General features: G+C 47.6%; 1 protein-coding gene across 2 annotated transcripts in view; it reads right to left on the bottom strand.

Annotated features, from left to right (window-relative positions):
* The window catches only part of PRODH2 (proline dehydrogenase 2), a 918,268-nt gene that overhangs the window by 655,989 nt on the left and 237,453 nt on the right, over positions 1-24,826 (bottom strand). The window lies entirely within an intron of this gene.

The following is a 24,826-nucleotide window of genomic DNA, read 5'->3' as shown; positions in this document are numbered from 1 at the left end:
GTTACTCGGTTGATTTTTGGTGAATATTTTAAGTTTTAGAAACTCCACACTTAGAAGAAATTTCAGAAGAAACCAGTCAATGTTACCCTAGGGAGGAAAATTGGGTTATTGGCTTTTGAGTAAGTACTCGACTGGCAGAGTTATGGTTCTGGGCACAGACTCAGGGGTCTCCCAGGGTCAGGTAAGTACATTTGTTACACCCTCAGCTGCACAGGGGCAGCCGGTTGCAGAATGAGTTAGGCCCAATGTTATCCTATGGGAGGCAGGGGGGCCTTGGTTGGTGGCTGCTGACTAGCAGGCCACGCGGCTGTGGGAGCTGGGCTCCTGGTCACTTGCTCAGGGCAAATGGGGAAGTAGATAGGTGTAGAGGTTACACTGCCAGGGCCACTCGGACGGCTGGGTGCAGGGTGCTTTTGAGCCTTCGGGCGCTCAATGGATTTCAATGGGGAAGCTCCTGGTTGAACAAAGGCTGCAAGCTCAGGGACGAAGATTCTTCAGGTGCCACCACCACTTCGAGAGGTAAGTTGGGTAGTTGGAGGATAGGTAGGTACCCAGGAGTTGGGCACAGGGGGCCGCAGGGCGCTGGGTGCAGGGGTGCCTTTTGGTGTTGGGAAATCTTACCCTCTGTTGATCGCAGTTGGGGGTACCTGGTTCTGAGGCTGCAGGCGTCGTCAGGAGCGTCGAGGTGAGTCCTTGGGTGCCGAATTCGGGGTCACAGTCACCGGGGGGACGTCCTTGGGGTCTTTGTTCACTCTGGCACAGGTCAGGCTTGGCGGGTGCAGAGTGTGCAGGGTTCGCGGTTCTGGGCTGATGCCAGGGGTTAGATGCTGGTTTTGAGCCGAGCCTCTGCTCATGGGAGTCCCAGGTGCTTAGAGCCAAAAGGTAGCCAGGTCCTCTGGGGTTTGTGAGGTTGCAGGCCACAAGAGGTGCCGGGATGTAGCAGGAGCAGCTTCGAGGGTCGACAGGCCGGTAGGGCTGGGGCCAAAGCAGTTGGTGTCTTCCTCTTCTTAGCAGCTGCATGGCAGATCTTCTTTCTTCTTGCTCTTCTTTGTTTTTCAGAATCTAAGGAAGGAAGGTTCAGGGTGCCCCTAAATACCAGATTTAGGGGCGTTACAGGTAGGTAAAGGGCAGGGACCAATGGTTCCCTGTCCTGGGGTGGGTCCACCCCCTATCTTGCCACTCTCCTGTGGGAGGGGGGAAGTAGCCTAGTCCTGATTGGGCAGGGCCTCCCATCTTCAAGATGGCGAGCGCCCAGAGATGTGCTTCACCTCGCCTCCCCCACCTGAGGGGTGGGGTTGGCAGGCTGGCACATCCCCTGTCCTTATTTGGGGTTTCCGGCCAGGCTTCCCGCCAGAGTGGGGGCAGCAAGTGGCCTGGGGAAGCTCACAGAGGCGGCATGCCTTTGAAGCTTCCCCCTGTCCATCCTGGGGGAGGAGACCTAGCACCTCGCCCAGGATGTGCATTGTTGCAGGCCCAGGAGAGCGGGGGCTCTCCTACCCAGGGGTCCAGCAACATGTCTGCTGTGTGGCAGCCTAGGCAACCTCCCAGACTAGACGTGGATTGTAGGTTAGGTTTCAGGGGGCATCTCTAAGATGCCCTCTGTGGTGCTTTGTACATTAAATCCCACACTGGCATCAGTGCAGGTTTAATGTGCTGAGAAGTTTGATACCAAACTTCTCAGTCTTCAGTGTTGCCATTATGGTGCTGTAGAGTTCGTGTTTGACGGGCTCTCAGCAGCATGTACTCTTAAATGGCAGCACTGCACTTACAGTGCCCAGGAATGGACCTGGGTACTGTAGGGGCACAGGGCTCATGCTCCTGTGCCCACACCACTGGCATAGGGCACCCAGCTAGAGTGGTGGCTGATGTATGCCAGGGCAGTGTAGGTGGTGGGCATGGCACCCAGGGATGTGTGCCATGTCGACTCTTTGTTTTGTCTTGTACCCAGACACTCAGCCTGCAAGGGCAGTGTGTGTGTGTTTCAGGGTACAGGGCCTCTAAGGGTGGCGCAATGAGTGCTGCAGCCCTTAGAGGCCTTCCCTGGTCACAGGGCCCTGGGTACCTAGGGTACCATTTACCAGGGGCTGACATGTGGCCATGGTTTGCCAATTTGGGTTTGAGGTTTTTAGGGAAGGAACATAGGCCCTGGGCACCTGATTGGCAGGAGTCCAGAGCACACTCAGTCAAAGTACATTCAGCAATTCAGCAAAAAGTGGGGGCATACCATGCAAGAAAGATGGCACTTTCTCACAGGCGGTGGTGGGGTCTTTAGTGAGGGAGAGGATGAGCTGGGTGTCGTCGGCGTAGGACACAATGTTGCGGCTGTGTTGTCAGACGATGGCTGTGAGGGGGGCCATGTAGATGTTGAAGAGGGTCGGGCTCAGTGATGACCCCTGTGGGAGTCTGCAGGTGATTTTCGTGGGAGCGGAGAGGAAGGGTGGTAGTCTGATTCTTTGGCTTCTTACGATGAAGAATAAACTGATCCAGTCCAGGGCTGTTCCTTGTATGCCGGCGTCGTGTAGTCTGGTGACTAGTGTGAAGTGGGAGACGGTGTCGAAGGCTGCCGATAGGTCGAGAAGGATGAACAGTTCATATCAACAGCATGCTGCCGTGGTTACATCACAAAGATTTTGTATTTCTACCACACCATATGTACTTCAGTGACTTTCACAAGTGCTATGGGTAGTGCATGCATGCATTATTTCATCAACAATATACTTCCACACTTCCCTTCAGTGTATCTCACCACATTCAACCACATCATCAAAAAATGATTACATTATTCTTAGACTCACCCCAACAACTCGGGGTTAGTGATTCTCAAGGGAGAGCAGGAGGGAGGCCTGGTAGTCACAAACTGTGGATGACAAAGTAATGGTGGTAATACTGTTAGAAAAAGTAAGTTTAGTGAGACACCAGCAAAACTGGAGGTGAAAACGAGATGCATTCTGGCATCTAGACTTATCACACCACTCAAGCAAACGCTCAATTTATTAGAACACAGGCATTTACTTCCTCAAATGTCCTCCCTGCTGGAACCTATGTGTACTCGTGCTCCCCTGCTTGTGTGGTTTGTTCTGTGTCATGTCGGAGTTTAAATGCTCTATGTTTCGCGCTTCTGTGATCTCTCACTCTCCGGTCTGGCACGCCTACTCTGCGCAATATGCATTGTTGGTTGGCTGTTGCTATGGACTCAGCCTGCCCCGGAGCAACTGCGCTGTGACTCAGGAGAAAAAATCTGATGCGTGTGCCCCGCGAATACACGTGGTATGGTTAGCCACGCCCGCTGTGTCCCATGCTGTAAGCTGATTGGTAGTTGCCATGGACTCCTTCCTGCCTTGGTTACGAAATTGTAACCAGGAGGGAGTGGTCGCAGCATGTCCATTTCTCCAATGTAATGTCAGCAAAATGACGCGGAGGCATAGTTCTCACTTGTGTGCCATGCGACCTTGTACGTCACATTGTAACCAATGAGCCATGTATCTTTCTACAGGATCCCTTGTTTAGAAAGGAATGGTCACTAATCATGTGGCGATGCACACGAGATTGGTTAATACTCATCATAAATACTGTGAAACGCATCTCAGAGGTAATGCTGGTAAAAATAAAAGTCAGTGAAGATAACCTCAACACTCAGATCAAGATCTCGATATTCAAGAAAAAACTTGAGGAAGTAAATAAAGAGATTGCAGAACACGAGGACTTCTTACTCCAGAGCAAAATAACAAAGTTACAAAAAGATCTGAAGAAATTCTCCCATGAACGCATATATCCATACACTAACGATGGGTATAATTAGAAAGCTGAGTCGGATACTGACCTATCGGAGAAGAGTGACAGTGGATCGACACATTCGGATACTGATGAATGGTCCAGCGATAATTCAGCCTCCAGCAAAAACAGAAGAGGCCGTAGACGTTTCCAAAGGGGAAATTTTGCAAACCCCCCATTCCAGAACCACCAGATGATGTACTGGCCAGGAGGCTACATCCTCCCACCATACCAAGGACCTCCGATACCACAAAATATACCTCCAAATATGCAATATTACCAGCCAAACCACCCTAACCAACATTACCTCCATTACTTTGTCACCCACAGTGTGTGACTACAAGGCCTCCCTCCTGCGCTCCCTTGAGAACCACTAACCCCGAGTTGTTAGGGTGAATTTAAGAACAATGTAATCATTTTTTGACGATGTGGTTGAATGTGGTGAGTTACACTGAAGGGAAGTGTGCAAGTATATCGTGGATGAAATAATGCATGCATGCACTACCCATAGCACTTGTGAAAGTCACTGAAGTGCATATGGTGCGGTAGAAATGTGAAATCTGTGTAATGTAACCACGGCAGCATGCTGTTGATATGAACTGTTGCAGTATGGGTGGAACCCCGACACCATCACGACTATGGATTCAGGGGTAACCGTGTATAGATGTTGATCCACAGTTGACAACATTAAACATAATAACACGTGCAATTTATGTGTCTTTCTCTTCATTTTCTGCATAGGTAATTCCTCCTCGATACCGGTGGCAAGTATTAGGCTTGTTCCATTTTTAGGTCTCGCCTGAGCCAGCGCATGCGCTGCCCTGGCGAGACATTTAGTAGCTGCTTTTAAAAGTGCTACCTTGCCGGCCACCAGCTTGCTAATACGCACACAAGCGCGCGCGACGTGCACAGCTGCCATCTTGCTTTCGGCACGCACGTGAATCCCCTCCCCTCCCCTACCCCCTCCCTTCTCCCACTCCCTCCTCGTCAGCTTCATGCCTCTGCATGCTGCGCGATCACTTTCAGCAGTTTAACTTTCATCATCTACAAAACTAAAGACATAGAAAGAAACACAAGTTTTAAAACTTTACAATAGCTTTAATAAAGAAAATCTTTACTTTTCTAGGTATTCTGCTACAAATATTACATTTATCCCTTCCTACATGCAAACTTTAAACATTTCCATTGGAACGTGAGCTAACGAACAATATTGAAGTAATGCAACCTAGAACCTGCACATATCGTTTTTCATGTTACGAACCGGCATAATTTCGCACTTCCATTGCACAGTTCCATTGCATACATGCAAATTTATATTCCACGTGGTTTGAAAATTCGACAGGATCTATTATGCTTGTTTCAAAATATATAGAGCGTGTGCGTTTGGCAATTTTGTTTACGATATGCAAGGTAAATTTCAAAATGCACGCGCTCTATATATTTTGAAATAACAAGCTCGTAATGTTTGGCTACAAACGAAACCATGTCTAAGCTGGAGACAAGGCTGACTTTCGTGTACAAAGTTATCCTCATCCACAAGTAACGTTTTTTTTTAATGATTATTAGGTAAGATCCCTCTGTGCCAGTTTTTATTACATTACTTATAATGTCAAGTCAAATTAAGGGCAGAAGTTCCATCTGGAACCTTATGTGTCAATGCAGGGTCTTCCGAACCATCATAGCTGTGATTTAGGAAACACCTCGACATAGTTTGTGTAAAGAGGGCTTTGTGACACCCTCAGCCTCCTCCTAAAAATACTGGTCACTGCTCTCCCCCCTCAGCCTGGACGCCATCTTCGCCCTCCTCCCCCTGACCCAGCTTTCAATAACCACACAATTGTGTAGCGTCTACTGTCTTATGCGAGTTTGGTGCTCATACAAAATACATGGCGCAATGTCCATAACTAATGTAAATTTTTATTTTTGCCGAAATCAATGAGAATGCATGTTCTAACAATCAATCTCCCTTCCTCCCCTGTCCTTACTTGCACCCGCCTCCCACACAGAGGCTCTTCCACCAGCCCACTGCCCACGTTTAGTTTGCGTCCTCCCACACAGAGGCCATTCCCACCCGCTGCCCCTGTCAGAGCACTTCAAAGGCTTGCATTTGCTTTGTGACATCCTCAGCCTCCTTCTAAAAATACCGGTCACTGTTCTCCCCCCTCAGCCTGGACGCCATCTTCGCCCTCCTCCCCCTGACCCGGCTTTCAATAACCACACAATTGTGTAGCGTCTACTGTCTTATGCGCGTTTGGTGCTCATACAAAATACATGGCGCAATGTCCATAACTAATGTACCTTTTTATTTTTGCCGAAATCCATAAGAATGCATGTTCTAACAATCAATCTCCCTTCCTCCCCTGTCCTTACTTGCACCCGCCTTCCAGACAGAAGACGCTTCCACCCGCCCACTGCCCACATTTAGTCTGCGTCCTCCCACACAGAGGCCATTCCCACCCGCTGCCCCCGTCAGAGCACTTCAAAGGGGTTCATTTTCCAAAGGCAGAAAATAAATATGTAATTGAAGTTGCCTCACAGGGGTGAGATAAGAGCGTGTGCGTGTATATGTGCGGGTGCACGCCTCCATGCATGTGTGTCTGAGTGTGCACATGTGTGGGTATGTAGGAGTGCCTGCATATGTGTGCTTTTATATATGTGTGTGTAAATGTATATCCTCTTGGTAGTGCTGTATATGTATGTGCATGCTTTCTTATGTGTACATCTATGTGCATGTGTCGGTTTGTGCTGGTCGCTGCATGCATGTGTGCATGAGTGTGTGTATGCATGCTTGTGTAGTTGCCTATCTGTCTAACTATATCTGACTGTCAGTCTCTGTCTGTCTGACTAACTCTGTCTCTGTCTGACTCTGTCTATCTGTCTAAGTCTGTCTGAGTCCATCTGTCTGTCTGTCAACGTCTGTCTGACTCAGTATGTCTACACAATATTTAACAAAGGCAGCGGTACAATAAACACCTAGATCAATCCCATCACAGCAAAATCAATCCATAAAAGCTATATTTCTATACCAACCACTGCAAGGAGGAAATGCAGTCAAACCTCTATTAATGGCAATAATCACTGACTGAAAACTCAGACAAAAACACAGTATAGCCAACAAGCATTGCCATAGCCAATAGGTCTCGCCTTTGGGACATTATTAGTGTATAGCCAAGCAACAGTTGATGTTGTTACACCAAGGATATTGTGATGCATAACGAAATACTTATAAGGTCTCAAGAGCGAGACCTATAGGCTATGCCAAAGATTGTTTAACACTTGTAGTGCACTTGGCAAAGAGCTCACACACACTCACGTCTCTAGGGGAAGTAACCACATTACGTCCCACCCTGACGAAAGCCCAGGACCTAGCGAGGCCAGTTAAGTAGGGCTGAAACATGATGGTTCTGTTTTTAGGGTCATGGGACCATCATATCCTTAACACCCATTTGTATATATTTTAACCTTCCCTCCCACTCCATTATTAAAGATTCCTTTAGGAGTGGGTGAGGAATTTTTTCTTTAATGGTACACCACCTTACAAAATATCTCTAAGTGCTCCCTGAAAAACGGTCGAGCCCACCCTGACCTGTAGGAGTCGGGATGGCCCAAAGAAGCATGTCACTATTAGAGTGAGAGAGGGCAATTAAAACAAAAGGGTTTCTTTCCCTTACCACCCGCATTAGCAGGTTGGCGTAATTTCTTGATTCTCTCGGCAACATTGCACTTGAGAGATTCACCATTATACATATAGGAATCCCCCACCCAGTTTGATTGTCGTCTTCTCTTTCTGATGCACCCCATTATGGGAAGGGTACACATAAGAGACCACAGGAAGGACATTTTGTTTGGTAAAAGTGTATAAAAGAGGGAGGACATGTCCTTTCTATCCTCGTAGTCGAGGACCTCTCTACCCGCCTTAGACCCTTGTGGTCCTAGGAATTTGTGAAGCAGAAATTTGTCAACCAATAACTTTCATGCTATCCAAAGATTAACAACCTCCTACATCCCAGCCAGTCGAGCCTCTGGCCCAATTTTAGCACTAAGACTGCCCTGAGTGAGGTTACGGAGCTTATTAGAGACACACTAGATGCAGGGGGTAAGGCTATGATGATATGATTATTTCTGTCAGCAGCCATTGATACGGTTCAACATGCTAGGCTCCTCTGCCACCTTAAGAGTATTGGAATTTATGGTCTTGCACTGGAACGGCTGTAGTCTTTCTTTCTTGGAGGATAGGAGGTGTGGACCCCCCCCCCCCTTTCTTCTGGCTCTAAAGAGCTTACAGTCTGGGTCCCTCAGGGCTCAGCTCTGGGTCCTATGCTGTTTAACCCCTTCGGTGCTCATGACGGAACGGTTCCGTCATGAGCCACGGTTGAGCTGTGCTCATGACGGAACCGTTCCGTCATGACCACGCCCGCGCAAGAAACCGTCAGCACAGCGGCGGAATTTGCGCAGCATGGAAGGGGTTAACATCTACCTTACTCCGTTGGCATCTCTTTTGGAGTCCTTTGATGCCAAAATAATTTTTTACATTGACGACACGCAGTTGTTCTTCTCCTTTGAAAAAGGAGAAGTTATTACATTGGATTCAATAAAACCTTATCTAGCTGCTGTCATACACTGAATGCGCATTAAGCAATTTAAGTGCAATGCAAATAAGACAAAGGTTCTTAGCTTCGGCTGCGATTCGTAGGTGGACTGTCAAATTCTCTGGCCGGATGGTGCTTCTCTGCTAGACATGCACTCTCAGGTGGTCAAAAACCTAGGAGTGAAGTTTGATTCCCAGTTTTCATTTCAACATCAAGTTAACGCTGTGGCTGGGACCTGCTTTGGCCTGCTACACACTGCAAAACATTTCTTGCACCTCTCTCCCTTCCAGATAGGAAAACAGTTATTATAGCACTCATCATGTGCAGATCAGACTATGTAAATGCATTATATCTTGACCCTCCCTAGTACCTAGTAAACAAGCTACACGTGGTACAAAATGCAGCTGCTCGCGTGCTTCTAAAGCTTACTCTTAGAGCTCAGATTTCTTCGCATCTCCAATCCTTACTTTGGCTACTGGTGAGAAAACGCATCCTGTTTAAATCTCTTGTGCTTACCCACAGAGCTTTGCACCTCACCGGCTCCAACTGCCTTTCATCCAGGCTACATACATATCTTCCAAATAGGAAGTTGTGTTCTTCTAACAGGGCTCTTGCTATAGAACCTAGGATCTGACGTTCCAGAGCAGGCGGACTATCCTTTTCCTACTTGGTCCCCTCAGCCTGGAACAAACTTCCCACTGATCTTCATGTAATTGAATCTTAACTACGGTTCAAAAAGAAGTTGAAAACTTGGCTCTTTCTCAAAGTTAATCACCTCTACCCATGCTTCAGCGCCAGGACATTCCTCGGAGTAGCTGCGCCCTATATAATTCCCACCCACCATCATTATCATTATCACTTGATTAATCAAGATGGCAGCATTAAGGTCGACCCCTTGGGATACATCTACAGGCCAAAAACGCAGAATTCTCAGTCTTATGTCACTACTGTGGCAGGTCCAAGCGAGGAAAGGTACCCTACTGTACGATATAATAAACTTGGTGGCTCCCATGATATTGATGGTCATTTACAAAAAGTTGGTCTAACTACTAACCCCAGTCCATCAGAGGTCCCCATTGTTATAAGGGCCGGGGTTCTCCGTTTTCACACCTGGAATATAGCTGTTCTGAACTCTAAACCCTCTCATTCAAATTGGTTGGAATGTATTAGCAATGATGATTTAATATGCTTACAAGAAACCTGGATGACAGATTATCTCTTTATTGATGGCTTCCAAACTTACTGGAACTTAGCTTGTCCCTCATCAGCTGGACAGCCATGAGGGGGGATGGCTGTTTTGGTGTCATTAGATTTGACAACCCTGAAGGTTACAGACATTTGTTGCAGTACATGGTTACAAATCTTACATTTACCCCTGCCAGGTTCTTCGGACTGTAAACTTGTTAATTATTATTATAACATTTTCGACCACAGTGTCAATGAGGTCATTAATGTTTTTGATAACTCTATTATGGCTTTTATTTTGAAATTCTGCCGGCAGGTAACAATTTTGTGGGCTGGAGATTTTAATATTAATGTTTGTAAATTCAGTGAACAATCGGTTTGTGGTCTAGTGAATGTGAAAGAGGAAAGCGTCTCTCATTACAGAGAAGCCTTTAACAGGGTTTCGTTAAAATACATCTGCAGGAGACATGGGGTTCCCTTTTAGTTCACTATTTCCAACCTATAATGGAAATGGTAAAGGTAGCACTATTGTTTTTATTCTGATCTCAGAAGACTTCTGTGTCTGGAGTTCATATTTTTCAGTTAATGTTAACTGCGTGAGAGAGCATAATCCCCTTATCTTGGTTCTCGACATGAATGTACAGGAGACCCACAAATCCAATGATTTAGGGGATCTAAATGATTCAGCTAAGGAGGTCTGAGAATTAAATGGATTAATATTAACCCTTTTTCTGCACTTAGCACTTTTACGCTCTGCTTGGGGACTCTAATCCCCATTAGACCTCGTGGCAGGACCCACCTACGCCCTGGACTCTCGCCTGGATGCGCATAAAGGCTGCTGAGGGCTCCCACAGCGCGGGAGCCCTTCCCTGCACTTAGCACTTTTCTGTTCTGCTTGGGGACCTTGGTTGAGAGCCCTTGTACATTGCATGCTCCACAATTAGATAATCAAGCAATTGGGCCTGTTCCTGTTTTAGACACAGCCTTCACGGTACTCCAGCCTGGTGATACAGCCACTGTTGATTACATCAACAAGACCACATGCTCTCTATATCCAACAATTACAGTGATTCAAAATGTGCCCTGTTCCAATCGATTTGCTCCTATTGAACCTACGGATGAAACAGTGGGAGCTGAAACATCAGAAGCCAACTTACACAGCACATTTCCTCCGCTGCTTCGTCAATAAGGCTGCAAAATGCACATACAGCTACGGCAAGTAATCAAGTGCACAATGAACTGTTGTATAGTAAAACGAATGAGCTTTGCACCCAACTTGGGTTACTATCAGCAAATGCACTGACTCTTAAATCTAAGCTTTTGTGTAGTTTTTGTTGCAGTTGTAGGAGCTCTGGGAAGTTGCATGTTGGGGGGACTCATCTGATTGGGGTAGCCAGGGATACAGAGTTGGCTCCTGTTTCTATCACAAGAGACAAGGAGAAATATTGCACTGAGGGCCCTATTGGTTCCAGCACCCTTAATAAGAACGCTTACTTAATGTCTGTAAAACATTATGGGCATAGGGAACCACTTCCCATAGGTGCGATTTCTGAACCTGTATCTGCGAATCCCCCTACACTCCTGCCCAAGTGGGTCACCAACCAGATTACAATGAGTAAGCTTTCCACCAGAAGACCATCATATCATTGTGCCTCCCATGGGGTTCCCTTCCCCTATATCATGCCTACTGGTGCTGCTCCCTGTCCTTTTACAAGGAACTTTCCTCCGAAGTCTATTCCCCAACCATCTAGAGAAAAATAGAAAACCAAAAGGTCTATACATATATATGGTACGGGTTCCCAAATTAAATACAGGTGCTAGGGAAGATACTGAGGCACTGATCAACAAGGTGATCTATTGGTTAAGACATGAGCGGAACTGTTTATCTGTAATAAGATCTGTCATTGTATTTCAAAAAGGCGCCTAACCCCATCTTCACATTATGATCACATCCATATTGTTCTATGTTCCAATCTTTTGGCTTCAACATTTAAGAGAGGTAAATGTGACAGTGTAATTGATTATGTATTAACTGATGTGAGAATGTGGCCCTTACTAATTGATATGAAAATTAATATAAGGTCTGATAGTGATCATAAATCACTTGAGCTGCAGATGGATAACCCCGCACCTTTAGTAACTAACTACCATGGTACTAAATGGCCCAAAGTTATGGCTAATCCAGAAATCTTGTCAGAACTATACAAACAGTTTGTTGCCTCCTTTGACCAAAATGAGGGGATAGACCAAGCTGGAATACCTATTTTATTACTTCATAACCAGTTGTTTGGTGAACTTCAAAAGATCTTTTACAAAAAGGTGACGGTTACGAATTTGTCACATGCTAGCTATAATGTTTGGTTCGATTATGTATATAAAACAGCAAATGATTAATTAAAATCTGCAGTCATCAAGGGTAATAGAGCCAAAATTCGTACTGCGAGAGGAGTTTATACATCCCAACTTAGGCAGGCTAAAAGAGATTGGGAAGATAAGTACTGGCATGACCTACTTGTAGCACCTAAAACCAAGAACAGTAGATCCTTTTGGAAATTAGTAGCGCAAAACCACCATGAAAGTGCGAAGTACCCGAGTTATAATAGATCACCAGAAAACTGGGTGGCCCATTTTTCATCACTCTACTCGCTAAAAAAGTCAGTTGAATTAGTCAGTGTGATTAATCTAGCTGCAGACACAACTACAACAACCCCCACAGAGCAACAATCGTACAACATTCCCATTTTGTTTAGCCTTAAAGAGACTAATAGTGCTATACATTATCTTAAACAAGCTAAGGCACCTGGGCCTGATAGAATTCCGGGTGACCTTTTTAAGACAGAGCCACTTATCTGGTCAATTAATTTCAACCTTTTATCAAATGCTATCTCGGCCAGGGGAGCTGTCCCTGATTTATGGAGGGGGGCCAAGATAACTATATTTAAAAAGGGAGATGCTAATAATCCAGCCAACTATAGGCCAATAAGCCTGTTAGATAACACCCAAAAAATCTTCAGTCGGCAAGTCCTGAATAAACTAAAGACTGGATGGATGAAGAACAAAGTCTCTCTCTCTTCCAAGCCGGTTTCAGAACAAAAATTAGTACTGTAGACCAGATTTATAGATTTACACTACTACACTAGAAAACCGTGCTCCTACGTCAAGGTATGTTGTATGTTGCATTTATAAATCTTAGAGCTGCCTTTGACCTCATCTCCCGTTCTAACTTGAGGCAGGTCTTACTCAACATAGGTGCCCCCAGCGATCTTGTTTATCTATTGAGTAAGTTACACGAGAATAATTATGCACAGGTATGCTGGGGACCAAATGGTGAACTGACCGAACGCATTCCAATTGAGCGGGGAGTTAGACAGGGCTGTGTACTCACCCCTACATTGTTTTCTCTCGATCTAAATGATGTGGTCAAGGTTCTGGAAAGTGTGTTAATGACTTCCCAATGCTCAATAATAAGAAGGTACCGATCTTATTATTCATCGACGACTCAAAACTCATCTCAAAGTCACCCATGGGTCTGCAGACCCTGGTAAACACATCTTTGGGATTTTGCAATTAGAGGGGACTTGAGCTCAACGTTAACAAAACTACATTTATGATATTGGGCAAGAGCGGCAAGAAACGCAAAACAACTATTCGGGTAGGCAATGAGGTCCTCGAGAGGGTTGACAGTTTTGATTACTTAGGTGTACTATTTATGGACAGTTTAAAGTGGCTTGACCAGATTACGAAAAGTAAACTCCTAATTGAGCATAGGTCAAATGCCATTCTGAGGATACAAAAGAGAACGGCGTCTCGCGTCGTGTCCCCAGTTTTGAATATTTACCATGCCAAGGCGCAAGAGGCTGCTCTTTATGGAGCTGAAGTTTGGGGCTATGTTGATGCTCAGTCTTTGGCACTGTCAGAAAATAGCTTTGCTAGGAAAGTATTATGTCTTCCTCATAGTACACCCCTTATACCACTGTTTATAGAACTGGGACTTAAAAGAGTAACTGATTTGGTGGCCTTGAAAGTGTTGGTTTACTGGGTCTGTCTCTGGTGTACACCAGAACTTGCTGACTACAGGGATTCCGTGAGTGAAATTCTTAATCTGCCAGGTGCTAGATCACTCCCGTGGATCAAGCATGTTTTTTCGTGAATGGGAAAGCTATGTCTTCATAGATTTTGCGCTGATCCTACCAAATTAAAGAAAAGTGATATATACCTACTTAAAATAACATACTGGGATTTTATCAACGAAGGTATATTAAGTAGATGTTCTGTAGCATCTTTGACCAATACATTTCTTGATTTTAAATCTATCCTATTACTAGAGGAATACCTGGATTTTATACCCTCGGCTTTTCCTAAAAGTCTTTTTATACGGTTTTGTCTGGGGACACTCCCTGTAAAATCATTTACCCACAAATGGAATATAGCACAGTCAACACTATCTTGTCCAATGTGTAATCAGTGTGTTGAAAATGAATCTCATGTATTATTTTTCTGCCCAGAGTATTCCTCCCCTCGCAGTAGGTGGATTATCCCAATTTGTCGAGAACTGGGGATTACACGTTATCAAATAGCCCTAAAGATCTTAAAGACTGATCTCTCTCCCCGAACGGTCATAGCTGTTAGTAAATTTCTAGAGGCAGTGTGGTACAAACTAAATGCAATTTTTAAAACTAAGCCAATGTAATGATTATGAGCTCTTTGTTATCACTTATTTGTAATAATGAACCGTTTTTCTTTGGTATTGACATTATGGTATTTTTATTGGAGCCTAGTTTTATATACTGATTCTGAAGCATTCAGCACTTAAATTCTTGGGTATGGTCTTGATGAGGGTAGATATTATATATTACTGCTATCACTGCATAGATATATTTCTTTTCCTTATGCTCTATTTTATCGTTTAGTATGTCCCAGATGAGGGTGGATACTATATGTTGTTGTAATCACTGTGTATATTTATTTGTTTTATTTATGTTTTAGTCTTATTGCCTAGATTTTAACAATATTGTACTCTTTGTATTGGAAGTGGCACTTGAAACGTTTTATATTCTGCCTGTGTTGAAGGTGCTTACAGTTTTAGCCCTGAATGACAATGGTGCACGTGGCAACAATGTGATTCATGTCTGTGTATTGATATTTTTTAAATCTTGATTGTTTTGTTGAATACTTTGGTGGTTGTAATAACCAAATAAAGTAAATTACTACTAATAACTCCGACTATTCATGTGAGAATTAATTAATAATAATGAGGATGTTTTCAGGGTCTGTGTATCACCTGAAGCTGACCAAAGATTAGTCATGAATGGATGTGCTGCCTTTATGTTCTAAAATGCCTCAAATGTTACTAGCTAGAAATCCCAAGAAAGGTGTCCTAGTTTGTAGATGTTCTGCTGCCCACAACCACCTTAAAGCAGCACGTAAAGCCACTGCTGGAGATAAGGAACACGTTAAACTTGCTAGAAGGGCATCTAAACAAGCCCTTGATCTCAGGAAAAATCAAATCAGGCAGGATGCATGGGATGATTTAGAAGTGGCTGGTAGATTAAATGATTCTAGAATATTCTGGGAAGTGATGAAATGCCCTTTTCTTACCAATTATACTGTCCCCAAGATAGATTGATTAGATTCGGTTGAGACATGGCTAATCCACTTTTCCAAAGCCGTTGAATCAGATACTGTTTTTTATTTTTTTGACAACATTTCTTTATTGGGTTTTTGCATTTACGTAAATGATACAGATTTGTTTGTTTTTTGCATTCTCGTAGCTACAATTCTTTTAACCATATACATCACTGTTACATATTGCAGCTTATGAGCATTATTCATATTACAGTAAAATGCACTGCAGTTTTGTTACAATGGTTATAGTTTGTGCATCGGTATTGACATTTCACAATGCCCATTCTTGAATCCAGCATCTTTGTAGTCTGTTTGGTTTCACGGCGCCAGCTATGCGTTGTCTGCACGCGCTGTGCATCCTTCCCGATATGCTAACTGTGGGTGCGAGTAATAACTGAACTGGGACAACATAAAACATAATAGGTGGTTTGGTGTATCGATCCCCGTGCTCCCCCGGCGTGCTCCTGTGTTGTCTCTAGTGTACATGTCTCAGTTGGCTATCCTCTTGGCTTGTGTATGTGTTGCATGGTGAGGGGCGATTTGCAGGTGATTCATGTTACTTACTTCATCCTACTCTTCTTGCCTCCACTGAGTCATATGCTATTTCTATTGTTCGGGCGGGGCATGAGCTGGGTTCAGAGGAGGTATGTTAGTGTTGTGGTTGTTTTGTAATTCTACCAGCACCACGTCCCAGCTGGCGGCGAGGAGGATCTTGCGTATACCTAGGGTGTCTTCTCGGTGCAGCGCTACACTCTCTGCTTTTGCCCACATTAACATTGGGCGTCTCCATGCTGTTGTGTGGGGGTGTTCCGGAGACTTCCACCTCTTAATGATCAGGCTGTTGGCTACTGCTATTCCCAGGTCCAAGAACCTGGAGGTCACTGTTTTCCTGCAGTTTCTACGAAATAGGTGCAACATATATATGTGCCACTCTGATTAGAGTGTACAGTCTGTACATTGGGTCAGAGTGTCTGCTACATCTGTGCATATGGGGTGACCCTGCGTGTTACATATAGCAATTTCCTGTAGCATTTGTATGAAGCGCTGAGCAGCAGTTGAACCGGTCTTTTGCTTGATGCACATGAATGGAACAGCTCCTTCAGCTCCGAAAGAGGGAGTGGCTCACTGTTAGACGCAGTGTTCTCTCTGTGACGGTCCGCCATCTATCTGGCTATCCATTGGAGCTGCGCGGCTAGGTAGTATTGCTCCAGGTTTGGGGCTGCTAGGCCGCCCTGATCTACCAGCAGATATAGCTTAGTTATCGACAAGCGGTGTCTAGCATTCCGAGGTTGCCCTCCAGCAGATCCGCCTGGGTCCTATACACTCTGATTCCGAGATAAAGGCAGGACTTGTATGCATTGACCCGCAGCCCTGAGACCAAAGCAAAGTCGCCCAGTACCTGCGCCTGCTGTTGGGGCATTTGGTGGATGTCCCTTATGTACAGAAGGAGGTCATCCGTGTACAGTGATATCATGTGTACTCCATCTCTCAGCGGGATGCCCTCACCCAGCGTCTTGCTGATCGCTACTGCCAGGGGCTCTATGGCCAGCGAGAAGAGTAATGGGGATAGCGAGCATCCCTGTCTGGTCCCCTTTTTTACTTGTATCGGGCCAGAAATATACCGGCCTGTTTTTACTCGGACTGATGGCGTGGCATATAGTAAACTCCGCCCCCAGTTTGTATCTTGCCAGTGTTGCGAATAGGTATCCCCACTCCAGGGAGTTGAATACTTTTTCCAGGTCTAATATTAGGCAACCGGAATTTGGCTAGTGGGGTACTGAGTACGTTGCAACCCTAAAGAAGCGCCTTAGGTTCAGAGAGGTGCTCCTGGCGGGAACAAAGCCATTTTGGTTTGCGTGTATCAAGACTGGGACCACCTGCGCCAGCCTGTCAGCCAGGAGTTTTGCCAGTACCTTATAGTCAGCATTGAGGAGAGCTAGCTAGCCTACCGTCTGTAGGATCCCAGGTCCATTGGGTCTTTATCGGGTTTAGAAGTGACACAAGGTTAGCCTCGCTCATGGATCGGTGGAGTCTCTGCTCCCTCAATGCCGTTGTGTACAATGCATGCAGCTGGGGGACCAGTGTCGTGTCATACGTCTTATAGAATTTCGCTGGGAATCCATCAGGGCTGGGTGTTTCCCGGATGCCATCGCTACCACCGCACCACGGATCTCCTCTGGTGTTATCAGGTGGTTTAACAATTCCCTCTGCTCCAGTGTTATTTCCAGGAGGCTTATGGTGTTTAAGAACCTGTTTATGTGCCTTTCCTCTTGGTGCCCGTACTCTTGTATACCACAGCATAGTGACTCACCATTGCTGCATGTATTTCGCGCTGCGTATACATGACTTGCCCAGTGTCTGTCCCGAGGGCAGCTGTGGGCTGATGGGCCTGTTCCCGCAGCAGAAGCCACGCCAACGTTTTGCCCGCCCGGTCTGCGATGGCATGCATGCGTGCCGAATGCGCTGCATAATTGTGGCAGCGGAGCCTCTCTATCAGGTCTGCATGCTCTGTCCGCATTCTGTCCAGATGCCTCATGTCCGCGCTGCCCGCAGCTACCCTTGTTTCCTGCCCAAGGAGTTGACGCTCCACTTTACTCAACGCTGCATCCAGTTGCTTACGTATGTTCCAACTCGCTCCCAAGTAATGTCCTCTCAAGGTCACTTTGAAGGTGTCCCATTTTCTAAGTGTGTCTCTCATTGACTGGTTATTGGACTCAAAGTAGTCTAGGATCGCAACCCCTAGTGAGGAGCGGTGCGCCTGGTTCTCGAGTGCTGCTGGCTGCACGTGCCATGTGCGAATGGGGGGTGGGTCTGCTTCCCAGGTGAGGCTTAGAAGTTGTGGATTGTGCTCTAAATGTGTGCGCCCTAGGTACTCAATGTGTTTGACAAGACGGGATGGTACCTGTGAGCCAACTATACTGTCTAGGCAAACATGCAGATCATGTACTGGGGAGTAAAACAAGTACACTCGCGCGTTTGGGTTGAAGGCACGCCATATGTCTGTGAGTGAATAGTGTGCAAGCCGTTCTGATGTGTGCATTGGATGCCGTTGTAGTTCGTGAGTGGTGGGTATGATCTGTCTAGTTCCATGTCAAGCACAGAATAAAAATCCCCCCCCCTATGAGCCAAGGGAGTCCGCTCCATCTAACCAGTACCCCAGACAGTCTAGCAAGGAACGCGGTCTGATTTATGTTTGGTGCATATATGGAGCCCATAAGAATTGTTTGTCCATTCAGCCTGCCTTTAACTGTATATACCGGCCGTCTGGGTCTACCTCCTCCTCTACAATGGGGACCCCCACCTTTATCCAGATCAACGGTCCGCGTGCCTGGGAGGAGTAATTGGTGCTGAATACCTTTCCTCTCCAGCATTTGTGGAGACGGCAGGCTTCTACTTGGGTAAGGTGTGTTTCCTGTAAGAGGGCTATAGTGGCCTGTCTGCGTTGTACGTATGAGTACACCGTATCTGCGGTTAGGTGTGTGCACGCCCTCACATTTCAGGTAAGGATATTAGTTTGTGCCATGGCCTAGTTGTGTGCCCTCCTGTCCTGGGCGGAGTTGGAGCGTTGTTGTGTGTCATTCTGCCACTAGGAGCCGCAAGGGAGCGCGGGGCTTGGGGAAACTGAAAATCTGAACATGGGTGCACAACTGCGTGCTTCATAACTTTATGAGGGTTAACACAAAGTTGTTGTTTGTCCAAACCGCAGTGCCCAACAATGGCAACTAGGTTGCTAGGTGTGGTTAGCTGCTGTTTTTTTTTTTCAGATTTGCACACTTTGGACCCTCCCTCGATGGTGCTTCCAAGTGAAAGATAACCCCATTTCTTTTGGGTTTAGGGTGCCACCGCGCCCTAGGATTATCTGAATCGGAGGGGCATTCCACGTTAATCTATTGACTCCCACCCTGTACTTGTCAGTCTATGTCTGCACGCTAGCGTGGGGGCGTCAAAGCGGGCTTGCATTAGTATCTCGACAAAGCAACAGGGCAGCGCCTAATCAAACTTAACTCAGGCTATACATTACTGATTGTTCAGATTATATCGTCCGACGTCTGTGGCGTGATGTCTTTCAGCTGCAAACAGTCAATGTCATCAGTTGAATCAGATACAGTTTATATGAAACCTAGGGAAGAGGGAAATTATACACCAACAATTTGGCAGCAGCCCTAACCCTGAGCCTCACAATAGATGTTAACAAACTTAAAATGGCAATCAAAACATTCCACTAGGCAGGCCTTTAATTATCAATGTTTTGCAAGCAGAAATAATTGGTCCTATTACAGGGTCTTGGAAGGAAGCAATAATAGTACCGATTTTTAAGAAAGGGGAAAGGACTCAACTGAGTTGTTATCGACTCATTTCCAGATTGGCCCCCTCTACTAAGATTCTGCATAGTGTCCTATTTTCTTGGCAGAATCTAACAATGTTCTATCACCTTTCCAATTTAGGTTTCGTGCTGGTATTGGCTTTGTCGATCAATGTTTTAATGTATTGCTCCTTACTGGGAAGTATGTCAGAGACAGGAGAGATGTTACATTTGCCATTTATGTATCATTCTTGCTGTTAGAAATGGGATTTCTGGTGGTCTAAGGCTTGCGCCAAAGCCAGGCAAAAACCACCATTCTAGTCAGGGCAAGGGAGTTACATGCTGAAGATAACCCCTGCTCACCCCTTGGTAGTTTGGGTAGGGCTTATCCCAGAGGCAATGTGTAAAGCGTTTGCAGAACACACACACAGCTGCAACATAATAGGCACACCACAAAAGGAACACCACACAAGGTTATATATAAAAATAGCCTTTGTATTATCATAAACACATTAGAATAGTAATCACACAATATACACTGTGCCAAGTGGCAATAGGCAATATTAACAGGGGATTATAGACACATGACAGGGCCAATTGGGCCACTGTCAGAACCATCACAAAGTGAAAATAGTAGATATAGAACACAACCAGTAACTACTGGCAAAACACTGTACTCAGCATTATATCCTGCAACATAAATCATAGTATGCAATCAGGCGTAGAATACATTATGCGCCAAACTCATAAGCCTAAACATATTAGACCATAACCCCCTAATCATAAATCACATTAGAGGCATAAATCACAGTAGAGAATAACCTCACAAGCATAAACCACAGTATGCAAATAACCTCATAACATAAACCACATTAGAGGCATAAATCACAGTAGAGAATAACCTCAAACATAAACATAGTATGCAAAACCTCAATCATAAACCTCATAAGAGGCATAAATCACGGTGCATCAATCACATTCCCTGTGCACCACATAAATCACATTAGGGCCTGGCGCCCTATTTACCTAACACAGTCCCCCTGGCCAACTGGCCTTCGCAGAGGGCTCAAATGCCCTATGTCCAAAATGTCAGGGCAGCTGCCACTAATTGCTGTTCAGCTGTAATGAACTGCAGGCATGGGCACTCACTGTGCCATCTGGGTGGGTCCCCACTGGGACTCTGTAACACAAATGTTGCAAGATGTTGCAACTGCCGGCGCTGTGCCTCTCATGTCCCACTCAGGGACTTCTCTCAAAAAGAAATAATGCCAAACGTTGCAGTTGCCAGCTACGGTGGCGCAACTGGCAAATAACAAAAGACAAGGGGCCCTGGCACGTCTGTGCCCTCGGGGCCTCCACTGGGGCTCTCTAAATCTCAACTGTCCTCTTCGTGCAGCTGCCCTCTAGCAGGCGGGGCAGCTGTAAGAATGGCAAAAATGGAAGCGGCATGGGCCCCCCTGGACCCTTTGGACCCCCACGAGGGCCCTAGCAACAATGTAGCCCATGTCGGTGTGGCCCGCTCTCCTGCGAGTCCGCTCAGGACAGGTAAGCACCGGCAATGTGCCTCAATAGGCACCCACATGACCATCATGGAGCCCCACTCACCTGGGCTCTCTGCTGGGGTGAGGTCTCCTCTCTCGGTACTCTTCTCTTCTGGTGTTAGCGGAAGGCGGGCCGGCACTCACCCCAGGCCGGCCCCGTCCACGGAACCGCTCTCCTTCACCCGGTCCCTCTCCAGGGACACGGGACTCAAGCGTGGAGCCCACCAGGCCCCGAAAGGCTTTCCTCGGCAGGCGGGACTTCCTCCACTCCGCCTAGAGTCAGGCAACTCACCTGGCTGCCTGGTTGCACTGCAGCGGCCGGCAGCACTTCTCCTCTGCGGAGGCTGTAGGAGAGTAGGATCTGCTTCACATGTTTACCCCCACGTTTTGCTGGTGTTTCACTGTTTTTCGACTTTAGTCTGGCTGGGACCCTGCTATTCAGGGCCCCAGCCTAGCTGCTTCCTCTCTAAATTGATTGCATGTACTTTAGGTACACTTCAGATTGGATTCTGGGGTACCCTTGTGAGTCCCTAGTATATGGTATACTATGTACCCAGGGCATAGGTACCCCAGAGGCCTACCAGGGGCTGAAGCATGTATTGTGCCACCCCTAAAAAGCCCTCCAAAATGACACCACAGGTCTGCTACTGCAGCCTGGGTAAGGTGGTTCATGCACCCCTTACTGAGGTATAGGTTCACTATACCTCACCTATCACTGCACATAGTAACCTATCAATCAATCAATCAATCAATCATGGCATTTGTAAAGCACACTACATACCGGCGAGGGTCTCAAGGCGCTGCGGGGGAAGGGGGGAAGCTGCTACTGTTCGAGGAGCCAGGTCTTGAGAAGTCTTCTGAAGATCTTCGGTCTGCCGCAGGCGGATGGGGAGGGTGTTCCATGTCTTGGTGGGAGGATGATCTGCTGCCGGCGGTCGCTCTTCGGAGCCAGGGACAGTGGTGAGGGCGCGGTCTGCGGAGCGAACTGGCGGGTGGGGGTGTAGAGGCTGAGTCGGCTGTTGAGGTACGTTGGTCCAGTGTTGTGAAGTGCCTTGTGTGTGTGGGTGAGGAGTTTGAAGGTTATCCTCTTGTTGACCGGGAGCCAGTGTAGGTCTCTAAGGTGGGGTGTGATGTGGCTGCGGCGAGGGATGTCGAGGATCAGGAGTGCGGAGGCGTTCTGGATGCGTTGAAGCCATTTCAGGAGTTTGGCCGGGGCTCCTGCGTAGAGTGCGTTTCCGTAGTCCTTTCTACTGCTGACGAGGGCCTGGGTGACCGTCCTTGTTTCAATGGGGATCCACTTGAAGATCCTGCGAAGCATGCAGAAGGTGTTGAAGCAGGAGGAGGTGACAGCGTTGACCTGCTTCGTCATGGAGAGGGTAGAGTCAACGATGACCCCTAGGTTGCGTGCGTGGTCGGTGGGTGTTGGGGGTGTTCCTAGTGCAGTTGGCCACTAGGAGTCATCCCAGGCCGAGGGGGTGGATCCGAGGATGAGGACCTCCGTGTTGTCCGAGTTCAGCTTCAGTCGGCTGTTCCTCATCCAATCGGCGACGGCCTTCATTCCTTCGCGGAGGTTGGTTTTGGCGGTGTGGGGGTCCTTGGTGAGGGAGAGGATCAGCTGGGGGGTTGTCGGCATAGGAGATAATGTTGAGGTAGTGCCGTCGTGCAATGTGGGCAAGTGGTGCCATGTAGACGTGGCGGGAGGCGTACGCTCTGTGTTCTGCCAGAGAGGAAGGAGGCGGTCCAGTCCAGGGCCTTCTCTTAGATTCCGGCATCGTAGAGGCGTGTTCGTAGTGTGCGGTGGCAGACCGTGTCAAAGGCGGCTGACAGGTCCAGGAGGATGAAGGTCGCGGTTTCTCCGTTGTCTAGCAGGGTCCTGATGTCATCGGTGGCGGCGATGAGGGCAGTTTCGGTGCTGTGGTTGCTGCGGAACCCGGACTGGGATGGGTCCAGGATGCTGTTCTCCTTGAGGAAGCTGGTCAGTTGTTTGTTGACGGTCTTTTCGATGATCTTCGCCGGGAACGGGAGCAGGGAGATGGGTCGGAAGTTCTTGAGGTCCTTGGGGTCCGCCTTGGGTTTCTTGAGTAAGGCGTTGATCTCTGCGTGCTTCCAGCTCTCCGGAAAGGTCGCTGTCTCGAAGGAGATGTTGATGGTTTTCCGGAGATGGGGTGCGATCGTGCTGCTGGCTTTGTTGAAGATGTGGTGTGGGCAGGGGTCTTCTGGGGAACCGGAGTGGACGGTGTTCATGATCTTGATGGTGTCATCGTCTTTAATGTTGGTCCAGGCGGTTGGTGCTTGTGGTGGTCGTGGGAGCGGGGGTCTCAGTGGTTGCCGGGGTGGTGACGGCATTGAAGCTGTCGTGGATGTCTGCGATCTTGCGATGGAAGAAGGTGGCCAGCGAGTCGCACAGGTCTTGTGAAGGTGGGATGTCGTTGGTGTTGGAGCTGGGGTTGGAGAGTTCCTTCATGATGTTGAAGAGCTCTTTGCTATTGTGTGCGTTGTTGTCTAGGCGGTCTTTGAAGGAGGTCCTTTTGGTGTATCTGATGAGGTGGTGGTTTCTGAGGGTGGCGTTCTTGTGGGCTGTGTAGCTTTCCTGTGTTTGTTCACGGATCCAGTTTTTTTCGAGTTTTCTGCAGGTTCGCTTGGAGGCCTGGAGGTCTTCGGTGAACCAGCTGGCCTTCTTGCTAGTGTGGGTGTTGGAGGGCTTCTTGAGGGGGGCTAGGGTGTTGGCGCAGTCGTTGATCCACTGTTTGAGGTTGCGAGCAGCGGTGTCGTGGTCGGTCGGATCTGCCAGTGGGCTCCGGGCGAGGGTGGTGGGAAGCTGGTCTTCGGTGACTTTGCTCCAGCAGCGGCATCTGTTGTGTGCGGTGGTGCGTGGTGGATTTCCGGAAGGTGAAGTGGATGCAGCGGTGATCGGTCCAGTGGAGCTCGGTGGTGTGGTTGAAGGAGACGTGGGAGCTTGCGGAGAAGATGGGGTCAAGCGTGTGGCTGGTGGAGTGTGTGGGTGTAGTGACGAGTTGTCTGAGTACGAGGTCGGCGAGGTTGTCGATTAGGGTGTAGGAGTTGGTGTCGTTGTTCTCAAGGTGGAGGTTCAGGTCCACGAGGAAGATGTAGTCCATGGAGGCAAGGGCGTGTGTGCTGACGAGGTCGGTGATGGAGTTGCTGAACTGTGCTCGTGGTCTGGGGGGTCTGTAGATGAAGGTATCTCTGAGGGTGGTGTTGGGATCGGTGTGGATCTGGAAGTGTAGGTGTTCGGCGGTGCTGAGGGTGTCGTCGGTGTTGGTTCAGACTTTGAGAGAGTTCCTGTGGATGATGGCGATTCCTCCTCCTACTCCATTGGTGCAGTCCCTGCGGGTGATCTTATAGCCTTCCGGGATGGCTATGGTGATGTCTGGTGCTGAGGAGGGGTTCAGCCAGGTCTCCGTCAGGAAGGCGACGTCTGGGGTGTTGGAGTCCAGTAGGTCCCAGAGTTCCACGGTGTGTTTGCGTGCGGAGCGGGTGTTGAGAAGGAAGCATCTGAGGTGGTTGGGTTCTTTGGTAGGTGGGTTGGCGGGCCGGATGCTGGTGAAGCTGCAGTTCCAGCAGGAGAAGGGTCCTTGGGTGCTCTTCGGGGCGGCCAGGCAGCAGGTGCATGATCGGCCGGCATTGATTGCATGGAGGGTGCTGGAGTCATCGCAGAGGCGGGCGTCGTGGCGTTGGCGGGGTCCAGGGGTCCTGGCACTGGGCGTGGGCCAGGCGCGGACGGGCGCAGACGGGCTTGCCTTAGGCGTGGCCGTGCAGCAGCCGCCATATATGCGGAGGTGGGAGGGAGGAGC

This window comes from Triturus cristatus, chromosome 7, assembly GCF_964204655.1.
Source record: "Triturus cristatus chromosome 7, aTriCri1.1, whole genome shotgun sequence".
Lineage (NCBI taxonomy): Eukaryota > Metazoa > Chordata > Amphibia > Caudata > Salamandridae > Triturus > Triturus cristatus.
Note: the sequence above shows the minus strand (reverse complement) of the source record. Positions and strands in the feature narration are given on the sequence as shown.